This window comes from Oratosquilla oratoria, unplaced genomic scaffold (assembly GCF_046742065.1).
Source record: "Oratosquilla oratoria isolate Oo_2021 unplaced genomic scaffold, ASM4674206v1 SCAFFOLD53, whole genome shotgun sequence".
Taxonomy (NCBI): domain Eukaryota; kingdom Metazoa; phylum Arthropoda; class Malacostraca; order Stomatopoda; family Squillidae; genus Oratosquilla; species Oratosquilla oratoria.
The window spans coordinates 1795001-1807500 of record NW_027467717.1 but is presented as its reverse complement, the minus strand read 5'-3'; positions in this window follow the sequence as shown (position 1 = coordinate 1807500).

The following is a 12500-nucleotide window of genomic DNA, read 5'->3' as shown; positions in this document are numbered from 1 at the left end:
AGCACCGTGGTGGCCGCAATACTAAAACAAGAGGTCATAATAATTATCAAAAAAGTAAAGATTTTTATCACAATTCACACCATCAAAACAATGCCCATCGCCAGTACCGCCACCCAATCCACGATATCAGGAGGGAACAGGTACTCGACACGAGGCAAAGGGTGTACTACGACAATCCGAACTATTACTACTATTACTACTACAACGCCCCCCCAGGCGCTTGCGACAATCCCAACTATTACTACTATTACTACTACAACGCCCCTCCAGGCGCTTGCGAGGAAGGACAAGGCGGCCGGCACCGCCACCATCGCCGTCAAAACCAACGCGGCAGAAGTTTTCCGAATTAAGAATCGAAAGAAATGGGCCAAGAACTGATGTCGGCACGATTCAGACAGAAAATTGATATATTACTCAACCATAACATGAACACGGTTTCTACTATATATGTGCCACCATAATAAAAAAATAGAAAATAGATATGCTGTATAGAAATAAGAATGAATATATGAAGAATATACACAAAATAAAGAAAAACTAAAGAAAATATAGATAAAATAATATAACTGAAATAACTATATAAAAAATAGAAATAGAAAATAAACAAATAATAAATAAAGATAAAATGAGTATAAGAAAATTATAAAGAATAGAATGGATATAGAAAAAATAGAATATATAAAAAGAAGAAATATATAAATTCATATATATATATTGGAAAGGAGTTCCCTCAGCTGAATAAAACCGACCTGAGGGTCCCCGAAATATGTAATCTGCCCCTTTTGTGCCGGGTGGCCCTTTCACACACATCCCAGCTGCTGTCAAATTATTCTATTCTCCTCCATGCCAACCCGTCGGTGGCCGACGACATATCTACAGTAACCCCTTCCGTTCCGGGTGGTACATTCACCTGTCGCCAGGTGATTCGATTTATCTTCGTGGCCCTCCCTCACGTGAGAGCCGAGCACATCTCCATCCCCTCACCACTCGGGTGCCATCATTGGTTAGAAACAACAACAACAACAACCCCCCACACACACACATACTCAGCCTCTCTGACCTCTGCTAGAGAGGGCGAAGATTCATCTATCGGTGGATCAGGAACTGCCACCCGAACACCATCAAGGAGAAGCCGTCCACTTGAAGGGTCACCCATGAGCAACTGCTCAAAGTAGCCTGCAAAGGGGCTACACCTCTCCACACCTAACACGAGCTCGCCATCATCTCTTCTGAATGTGATCCTCTTGGTCACAGTTTTAAAACGGAGCTTCTTCAGGGCTCGGTAAGTAGGCCTGCGGTCATTTGCATTAAGATGGCCCTAGACATCCTCAGCGACTCCCCTAACCTACATCTCCTTATCCATTCTCATGGGAGCTTAAGTCCCCCGTTTCTGAGTTTTATATTGGTCCCCAGCCATTCTGGCAGCACGGCCCAACTCTTTACTCTTCAGTATCTACCACTACGCCACACCACTACTCGACCTTGGACGCTCTCCAACGCACTCCTCGACGGCTTTCAGAGTTTCACTTCTGAAAGTGTCCCATAGTTCTTCATGATCCTCGAGAGAGCCAAGTGCTTCAAACCGATTAGAGATTGCTAACCTGTAGGGAGGGATTTAACTAGTTTTGTGGCAATGGTTGTGAAAAAGGTGTTGAAGTGATTGGCTATGGTGTTCCTATCAGAGTTGACCTCGCCGTTTATCAAGAGTCCTATCCTGTCTACTTTGTTACTAGGCTTTGTGTGAACTTCTAGGGTCTTCAGTGTTTGCCAAAGCTTCCTTGGATCGTGTTTGTTCTGGTGCACCATCTTAGTACAATAATCAGCTTTGGCTTTATCCTTCCAATAATTCACCTGATTCCTGTAATACAGAAAGCCATTATAGTCCTCCTGATTTCCACTTTTCCTAAATCTGGCAATAAATCTGTCTCTATCTCTAATTAAACCCAGTATTTCGTTAGTCATCCATGGCTCCGTCCTCTGTTTTATTCGTATCTCTTTGAGAGGCGCTACTCTATCTATAAAGTAAGAAATGTGTACTTAAAATTAGACCAAGCCTTATAAACATCGGTACAATTTAGAACTGGCGACCAGTCTGTCCTACCCAGTTCATCTACAAAATGTTCTCGTGAGTAATGCTTCATGGAACGAAGCTTCACTGTGTTGTGCTTGTTGAAAATCGTCTTCCTAGCTTTCCTATTACAATGTATGAGCTTGTGGTCACTAAGACCATAATCACAAGCACCAGACTGCGTTATCTTGTTATGATCGGAGACCAGGATAAGATCTATGATGGACCTGGATGTGCCTGTTATTCTAGTGGGCTCGTCAATCAGTTGTGTCAGGCCATGAGATATTAGCAAGTTTCTCATTGCCTTAATAAGGTTATTATTTGTACTTGCCAGATTCGTATTAAAATCACCTAGGATAATAATTTCTTGGTCATGCATATTGACCCGATTGAAACAGGTAGATTCTAATGCGCTATAGAAGGACATCTGTTTCGGTGGTCTGTAACAGACCCCGCATAAGATGGGATGCGATTTGGGTAACAATATTTCTATCCACACAGCTTCGAGCCCATCGTTACTCATAAGGTCTGTACGGGAGTTGAATGCTGAATCGTTACATATGTAAGTACAAACCCCTCCTCCGGTCCTCTTTCTATCATTACGCACAACACTATAACCCGGAATCGCAATTTCCGAGTCGGAGATGGTACTGTCTAACCAAGTTTCGGTGACACCGATGACTGCTGCCCTGGTCCGCCGCGCAAGTAGACGGAATTCGTCTATCTTAGGTAGAAGGCTTCTGGCATTTAAGTGCACGAAGTGGAGGCCCCGCTTGTTGAAGCAGCTGAAATCACCCCCGGGTGTTGACTGGGGGGGAGGCACAGCGATCGGGGTTAACAGGTGAAGGGTCAACCTCACCGTCGGACAAGGGGGCTCCTGGTAGTTCATTGAGTGTACACCCATTGCAAGTGAAGCGGAGAATGTCCTCATTCACCGAAATTCGGCGAGAAGTTGAGAACGACCGCTGTCCTTCTCTGCGAGGTCAAGTTGCAGTAGGAGTTCCTCAGGCTCCGGAGGGACTGGTCGATAAATACATCGAAATGAGTCCCTCGTGAACGGCGAGATGGAGGTTCTCCTCAGTATCGAAGGCCAGATCGCTGACGAGATAGATCAGTAATCTATCTACGAGGGAACTTCTACAAAAGACACTGGCTCTCTCCGGAAATTCAATTTTGAATTATGAAACTTTGAGACGGGATACTATTGATTCAATATTTTTGCTCAACATTGTTGTTCCTCATTCCATGAATCTATTATAAAAATTTCCCTGTTTATGATACAGAAGATTACGCGCTATTTTTATTATTATTATCAATTGTATATGTATATCTTTATTAGTCTTGTAAGATTACTAAGAGTTTGGTATGTATGATTTGTATGTTTTTTTGTGCATTAGCCATTCCGTCATTTTATTAGCAACTGCAGTCAAAGACATATGCTCAAAGGCAAAACAAAGACAAATGCTTAACAAAGACATATTATAGAGCAAGAATAACACTTAATGTATGACGAGTTAGTGTAGAAAAATAGTATCTTATCTCAGCCAAGGATAATACGATACTATATTATTTCTTTGTCGCGGCTCGTGCCGCTTAAATTCTTCTTATCGGCTTAAGAAACCTGCACAGCGAAGCTATAGCGATAATCCCATACCACACTCCTGGTCATATGGCCATTTCCCGAAGGTTGAGTGTGGTTTGAATTTTCCGCCAAAATCATCGGAAATTTAAAATTCCCGGCTCTGTGCAGGCATGCGCATTGTCGACCCCACCTCCCCCTCCCTATCCCCTCCCTTCTTACCCGGCTAGCTCGAGCCGGACGTCGCGTCACTTCAATGAGAAATGAAGGCTTCGCCTGTGGGAGGAGGGAGGGACCCTAAATCTGTGCTGGTTTCTTAAGCCTATAATAATAATTTAAGCGGCACGAGCCGCTACAAATAAATATTATCGGCTTAAAGAAACCTGCACAGCGAAGCTATGCATGAGACGAGGACAGGTGGGAGGAGAGGTGAAGCCTGAATCAAACCGTTATTACGTGTGTCTTTCCTATGGGAGACTTATTCATTTTATCACTCAGTAGAGGGGAGACAGAAACGTCAAGTACCCACGCCGAAGAATGTGACATGCACAACATTGCACTGTTCACACAATGCGTAAATTATACGAAATTTGTATCCTGTTCAACGGTTCCTGGCCCCTCCCCACTCCTCGGTCGCCCTTTGCCCCCTCCACTTTTTTGAGATGAGAGGGGTGGAGCCGTTTCCATGGCGACACATGGGACAGGGGCGACCGAGTGGTAGAGACACCGTGTCCCCAAGGGAGTCGTCGATGTCCAGTCCCTAGGTCCCGCACCCGCTCCACAGAGTGGGTGCGGAGAAACTCCAGCGACCGGCGTAGGGCCCCCGACCGAAGCCAGGGACGCAACAACCTGTGGAGTGCTGAGGGTATCGGTCCGGGCAGGTCACGCGGGAGAAGCAGTATGCTCCTGTCGACCTCCCGTACCAGCCGTCGGCGCCCCAAGCGGCTCAGTGGAAGGGCCGGGGTCGCGAAGTTGAGGCCCCCCCCCCCCGCCACCGAAGGAGGGAGGACGTGTGAGAGAAGCACGCTCTTTTGGCGCAGGGGAGCACCCGAAGGACGCTGACTGTGTTCCACTCAATCCCGAGCCAATAAAGTCTCTGTGTGGGAGCAAGGGCAGACCCGTCCCAGTCCACCCCGAACTCCACGTCCGCCAACACACTCAGAGCCACTGAGATGTCGGCCGATGCACCCTCCCCGGTGGGCAGATGCATCAACTAGCCGTCTAGGAACATGAGTGTGGAGACGCTTGCTTCCGTCCAACGTACGCCTACCACTCTCACTAGTTTCGTGAAGATCCTCGGGGTAAGCGAGAAACCGAAAGGGAGTATGCGAGGCCAAGTTCGTTTCCGAGCGACCTCGTCCGTGGGCGTTAGTCAAGAGGCTTCGTCCTGGGTGAAGACGTTCCCTGAGCGTCTCCCACGAAGACGGGCCTGGACCCTCGGTATGTATCCAACTCACCCCAAGTCTTCCCGCGGGAAGTTCTCGAAGCCCGTGGCGAGCGTCTTCATCCAATAGTGTGCTATGGCAATTTGTGACGTCTCATCACCCACAAGCGGACTTCTATATGTTTAATACCTAGTGACATCATGTGATTATACTGTGACGTCACCGGATTGATCATGGCGCCATAGGATCGTCTCGTGACGTCACAGGGACACAAATTGACGTCATAGGACTACATGGTGACGTCAATTTATCACAATGACGTCATCTTATCATACCGTGACATCACTGAGTCACAGTGAGCGTTGAAATAAATTTTGACATGGTAAAATTCTGGACCATCATGACTGTAGATTAAATTAAGTTGAATAGGAAAAGTCATGTTCATTTCGACCTAAGTCACAGTGAGCGTCGAAATTAATTTTAACATGGTAAAATTCTCGACCATCATGACTGTAGATTAAATTAAGTTGAATAGGAAAAGTCATGTTCATGTTGACCTGAGTCACAGTGGGCGTTGAATTAGTTTAACATGGTAAAATTCTTGACCATCATGACTACAGATTAGCTTAAGTTGAATAGGAAAAGTCATGGTCATTTCGACCTAAGTCACAGTGAGCGTCGAAATTAATTTTAACATGGTAAAATTCTCGACCATCATGACTGTAGATTAAATTAAGTTGAATAGGAAAAGTCATGTTCATGTCGACCTGAGTCACAGTGGGCGTTGAATTAGTTTAACATGGTAAAATTCTTGACCATCATGACTACAGATTAGCTTAAGTTGAATAGGAAAAGTCATGGTCATTTCGACCTAAGTCACAGTGAGCGTCGAAATCAATTTTAACATGGTAAAATTCTCGACCATCATGACTGTAGATTAGCTCAAGTTGAATAGGAAAAGTCATGTCCATTTCCACCTGAGTCACGGTGAGCGTCGAAATTAATTTTAACATGGTAAAATTCTCGACCATCATGACTGTAGATTAGCTCAAGTTGAATAGGAAAAGTCATGGTCATTTCGACCTGAGTCACAGTGAGCGTTGAAATTAATTTCAACATGGTAAAGTTCTTGACCATCATGACTATAGATTAGCTTAAGTTGAATAGGAGAAGTCATGTCCATTTCGACCTGTTTTTTTTTTTTTTCCAAGGTCAAGGCATTTTATTTATGTAATACCTAGCACTTTGCGCCAACTTAAACTGTACTATTTAAAACTGATTTTCCTCTTCTCATTACACTAAATGATTGTAGTTTCTTTGAACTAATTTATACTCATTTTAACTAACACTAGACTCCCCAAGTCTAAAGTTCTTTTGTGTTTTACTTGGGGGTGGAACATCAGGTAAGTCATCTTTAAACTCAAGCCAAGTGAAGTTGATAAGAGGTTGGCTGTGGCTCATGAGAAGGGCTGGGTGTTTTTTTTTTTTTTTTTTTTTTTTTAAGAAACCTGGAAGGAGGGTGGTGCCGTGAGGCGTTAGAAGACCATTGAAGCTCGGAGGTATGGGGCTGCCGAGGCCTGATGATCCTCGGGGAGCCACCCTCCGTATCATAAGACACGTCCCCTTGTCCTCCAAGAGGCCCGGGTTCTTACCACGGACGACTTGAGGACGTATGGGGAACGGATTACGAGTGGAAAAGGTCAAAGTCTACGCCTAGGGCCTGACAAAGAAAGTTATAAGGCGTTAAAGGACCATTATTGGTCGAAGGTATGGGGCTGCCGAGGCCTGATGACCCTCGGGGCGTCACCCTCCGTATCATAGGACACGTCCCCTTGTCCTCCGAGAGGCCCGGATTCTTACCACGTACGACTCGAAGACGTATGGGGAACGGATTACGAGTGGAAAAGGTCAAAGTCTACGCCTAGGGCCTCACAAAGGGAGCCATTAAGGCATTAGAGGACCATTATTGGTCGGATGTATGGGGCTGCCGAGAGGCCTGATGACCCTCGGGGGCACCCCCTCCGTACCATAGGACACGTCCCCCCCTCTTCCGAGAGGCCCGGGTTCTTACCGCGGACGACCCGAAGACGTATGGGGAACGGATTACGATCGTATAAGGTCAAAGTCTACGCCTAGGGCCTGACGAAGCAAGCTATGAGGCTGTTAGAGGACCATTGATGACCGGAGGTTTGGGGCTGCCGAGAGGCCTGATGACCCTGGGGGGCGCCACACTCCGTACCATAAGACACGTCCCCCTGTCTTCAAAGAGGCCCGGGTTCTTACCACGGACGGCCTGGAGACGGGGACGTATTGCGATCGTATATGGTCAAAGTCTACGCCTAGGGCCTGATACAAACCGTGAGGCAATAGAGGACCGATGATGGTCAGAGGTATGGCGCTGCCGAGAGGCCTGATGACCCTGGGGGGCGCCACACTCCGTACCATAAGACACGTCCCCCCCGTCTTCAAAGAGGCCCGGGTTCTTACCACGGACGGCCTGGAGACGGGGACGTATTGCGATCGTATATGGTCAAAGTCTACGCCTAGGGCCTGATACAAACCGTGAGGCAATAGAGGACCGATGATGGTCAGAGGTATGGCGCTGCCGAGAGGCCTGATGACCCTGGGGGGCGCCACACTCCGTACCATAAGACACGTCCCCTGTCCTCCGAGAGGACCCGGGTTGTTTACCAGGGACTCCTCGAAGACGGGGACGGATTGTGCTCGTATAAAATCAAAGTCGAAGAATGAGACAAACCAGCAGCCAAGCGGAAAGCGATAAAACTAACAGACGATTAACCAGCAGGAAACGGGACCGTCTGCTCCCATGTGGGCAGCGAGTTAACCACTCCGTCCCGTTTCCGCGATCTAAGTGACGCGACGTCCGGCTCGAGCTAGCCGGGTAAGAAGGGAGGGGATAGGGAGGGGGAGGTGGGGTCGACAATGCGCATGCCTGCACAGAGCCGGGAATTTTAAATTTCCGATGATTTTGGCGGAAAATTCAAACCACACTCAACCTTCGGGAAATGGCCATATGACCAGGAGTGTGGTATGGGATTATCGCTATAGCTTCGCTGTGCAGGTTTCTTTCAGCCGATAATTTACTATTTATTTCGTTATCCTCCTTAGATCACACTACTGTAGATTGGCCGTTTTCTATTAATGTAAGAAGTGAAAAAGAACGCTACTTTAAAGGCTGACCTTTTTGTTTTGTATTAATGATCTGCATCTATGGTTTTATGTGAATATAAAATACACCCATTCACCATATACACAAATACATACATTCATAAACGTATAAGTGCATGCATACATACAGGGCTGTTTCTAGCTTTGTGGGGGCCCTAGGCAAGAGGCAGTTAGGGGCCCTCAAAAGTTAGAGAGATAGACAGATTGGTATTTCATTTATACCTGTGAAGTTTGCCAAACAGTAATTAAACGACTTCTATATCTTTTGATGGTGTTAAAGGATGCAAGTAACTATTACACCATATTTATTTATTTAAACATTTATTTTAACTTAACATCACAGTCTCTGAATACAAACCACACTTCAAAATATTGGTAACTTAACATCACAGTCTCTGAATACAAACCACACTCCAAAATTGTAGTAACTTAATATCACAGTCTCTGAATACAAACCACCACCAACTGCATTGTATTGGGCTCAAAATCTCTGCTTTCTGGCTTTTTTACTAGCAAAATCATCAATGATGTCTTCATACAACACGTCTTTCCCCACTTCATGGTTGATGCTGATTATTGCAAGACCATTGAGTCGCTCCTGCCCCATAGATGATCTTAAATAGGTCTTGATGAGTTTCAGCTTCGAAAAGCTCCTCTCTGCTGAGGCCACAGTCACAGGCAGAGTACAGGCAATTCTCAGTGCAACCCACAGATTGGGATACAATTCCTCAAAATGTTTTTTGTGGATAAAGGTGAGGAGCTCAAGAGCAGTCATTTCGTCTGAGGGCAAACTTGGTAAGTGTTTAACTTCCATAGCCAGTTCCTTTCCATCAATGTCACTTTCCATATCCAGAGGTTAATGTCTTGCATAGTTTGTCACACTGGTTGTTCAATGACTGATCATCCAGTTTCTGGAAATTGACCAGCACTCCAAATTGGTCTCTTACTTCACTCAGAGTTTTAAATCTATCAGTTAAGGATTGAATGGTAGTGTCAACAACAACATTAAAGAATATTATTTCTAGCCTCTTCATTGCATCTGCAATGGGCTCATCTGCGGCCCCATAAGCAAAGTGTCTTTTTTTAGTACTTCTTAATCTCTTTTCTTTGAGTACAGCCTCTACATTCATTTTCTCACACATATCTTTAGCAGAGACTTGAGCTGAAGTGAATCCAATTCTGTAATTAGTCAGAGATGTTTTCGCTTTAGTAAGGAGGTCAACTGCCACATCAAGCTGCATTTTAGGAGACTGCAGGAGCTTACTGACATGGTTCACAATGTGTAGAATGTCATACCATATGACTGTGCAAATGATAAATCGGTATGACCCCACCTCTTCTGCCAAACTTTGGGTTTCAACCTTGGTCAGAGGATCAGACACTTCCCTGACCTTCAACAAAGCTTCCCTTATATTAGAGGCCTGATACCGCACAGCTTCTATGCTATTAATACGGCTCTCCCATCTTGTGTCACTCCAGGTCTTGAGTGCAACAGTGACATAATCTTTTAGGATTGCCCATCTTTGTGGTGAGGCTGAAAATAGGTTGTACAGTTTCTGAACAGTGCCGAAATAGCTAGTGGCATCTATTGAAGCTGTTGCTGCATCAGATATCATCAAGTTTAGGGAATGTGCTCCACATGGAACTTAGAGTGCACGAGGGTTCTTCTCAAGAAGTCTGGCTTGAACTCCTTTGTTTCTCCCTTTCATGTTGGCACCATTATCATATGATTGTCCTCTGCAATCTTCAAGGAGAATATTCAGTTACTTCAGTTTCTTTATAATTAGAGATGACAAACCAAGACCTGTTGTTTCAGAAGCTACAAGGAACCCCATAAAATGTTCCTTAATTTCTGGTTTCTTATCCATTTTGACAGTCCTTATGACGACTGACATCTGTTCTTGATGGCTTACATCGGGAGTACAGTCCAAAATAATTGAATAATATTTGGACTGTTTAACTTTAGTCACCATTGTGTCCATTATTTTAGTACTGACTGAAGCAATAAGTTCATTTTGGATGATATTTCCAAGGTAGCTGGAATGACTGAACTGGCCACTCTCAACACGCTCAATGTGCTGCTTCATGACAGGATCAAATTTAGCAAGCAGCTCCACCTCTTTTAGAAAATTCCCATTATTCTGCTGGTGTAACGTGTTTGATGAACCTCTAAATGCAAGATTTCTCTCGGCTAAGGATTGGATAATGGCGATCAAGCGAGTCAGGACATCTCTCCAGCGCCTCTTTTCAGCCTACAATAGTGTTCTTTCAGCTTGGTCTATTGTCTTTCCAGTTTGCAAACGGAGTTGTAAATCTTTCCAGGTTGCCATGTGCGCTATGTGTGCTGGACTGCTTTCATGACTTTTCAAAAGTGTGCCTATGTTTTTCCAGTCTGTCAGTCCTTCTGTCACTAACTTTTGTTCTTTGGTTGAAAATAATTTACAACAAAAGCAATAGAGAGCATTTTTTGTTTTTGAGTAGATAAGCCAAGTCCGCTTCATCTTTTCTCCATTAACCAATGTTCTAAAAAAATAATGATAATGAAAACTTCTTCCGTCTTCTTTTTTTGGGAAATGTGAAATCAGAACTAATCTGAAATGGCCCTCTACCTACTGCATCCGTTCTAAATGCATCAGACAGAATGGTTGGCCAGTTAGCAGGATCTAGTGGTTTAGAATAAATGGGAGGCTGCTCAGAAGTAGATGATGCCTTCTGTGGTTCTGGGGAATGTGGTGGTCTTGGTGGCAGTACAGCTTCCTGGACAGATCCTGATGAATGTGATGGCACTGGAGCATCCTGTTCAGGAAGTTTCAGAATATTCCTCTGGCTTGCTGTCTGGAGCTCCAATATATTTTAGAATTGATCCTGCAAAATTACAAATTTCCTTAGATGATTAGGCGTTAGTCTAAAATAATACTCACCATTCAGAAAACATAATAAAACCAAACTTTAATGTGTTTCTTTAAATTATTAAATAAACGATAATGAATTACCTTTTTCTTTTGACCATTTTTCTTCGTCAAATTTCTTTTTCTTTCGTTTCTCTGCTCCGCTGAGATAAATTCGTTTTGATGCCATTACGGGAATGATGATTGGCGAGTCTTAGAGTCTAATGTAGGCCTAGCACAGAAATCTGTTAAGTGAAAACCTTATAAATACATGGAATCAATTTTACATACACGATATTCGAGTAGAATAAATATGATTATTTTGATCAGTATAGGCCTAAAACAGATATCTGTAAAGTGTAAACCTTTTAAATACCCTTAAATAAAAATAATTCTACATATACAAAATTCGGGTAGACCTGAAAGGTGAACAGATGGGTGATTGTTGAGCCTGTGGTTATCTTAATATTATATACAAACTAGAGAAACGGACCACACGACAAACGGAATAGAATTCATGTATTTTTGTCACTTCCTTTTGAGCTAACCTCGGTCCTGCCATCTAGTGTTTTTTTCATTAGGTAGGTGAAGTGAGAAAATAAATAATCATAATTTTTATAATAAAGAAATAAGCGAATAAATGAATAAGGGATTGGATAAAATATCGATACAAAATAAACAAAATTGAACATATGAACATATATGAACATTGAATATTGAAAAAGGTGGAAGAGGTAAACATTCCATAGAATACAAACATTTCCTATTGTGCATACAAATATAATAAAAGGAATTCCAACTTACAGTCACAGAACACACAAACTTACAAATTTACACTATTAGAAGCTAAGCATGAAGCGACCAAAGAGTAAACAAGAACGCTGGTGATGCCAATTCCAGTGACAAATAAAGCCAAACAATTGGACAAAGAATAGTAAGCTAATGGCCAAAAAGAGTTTGTAATCAACAATTAATAAAATCTGTAGCCATAAGCCCTAGCTTAGTGAACACATAAATGAATAAATAAAGCCAATTAATGCTTACCATATTATATCTTTAGATTAAATAAGATGTAGGTGATTTTTAACAAGATAGTATTTTTATCAGACGATCAAAACATTTCAAACAATAACAAACACTGCAAGAGGCGTGTTGTTGTTTTGCGTCGGCGAGCGGGAGAGGCACAGGCTCATATTTGACCTTCGGTAGCGTTACCTAGCTATTGGGCCGGCCGGGGGCCCCCTGGTAGGTTGGGGGCCCTAGGCAATCGCCTATACCGCCTATAGCTAGAAACGGCCCTGCATACATACGCACACATATACATGCTTTGCAGAAACCATTGGGAAATTGAAACATACACACACACATTTTCTATAATTGTTCTATGTACA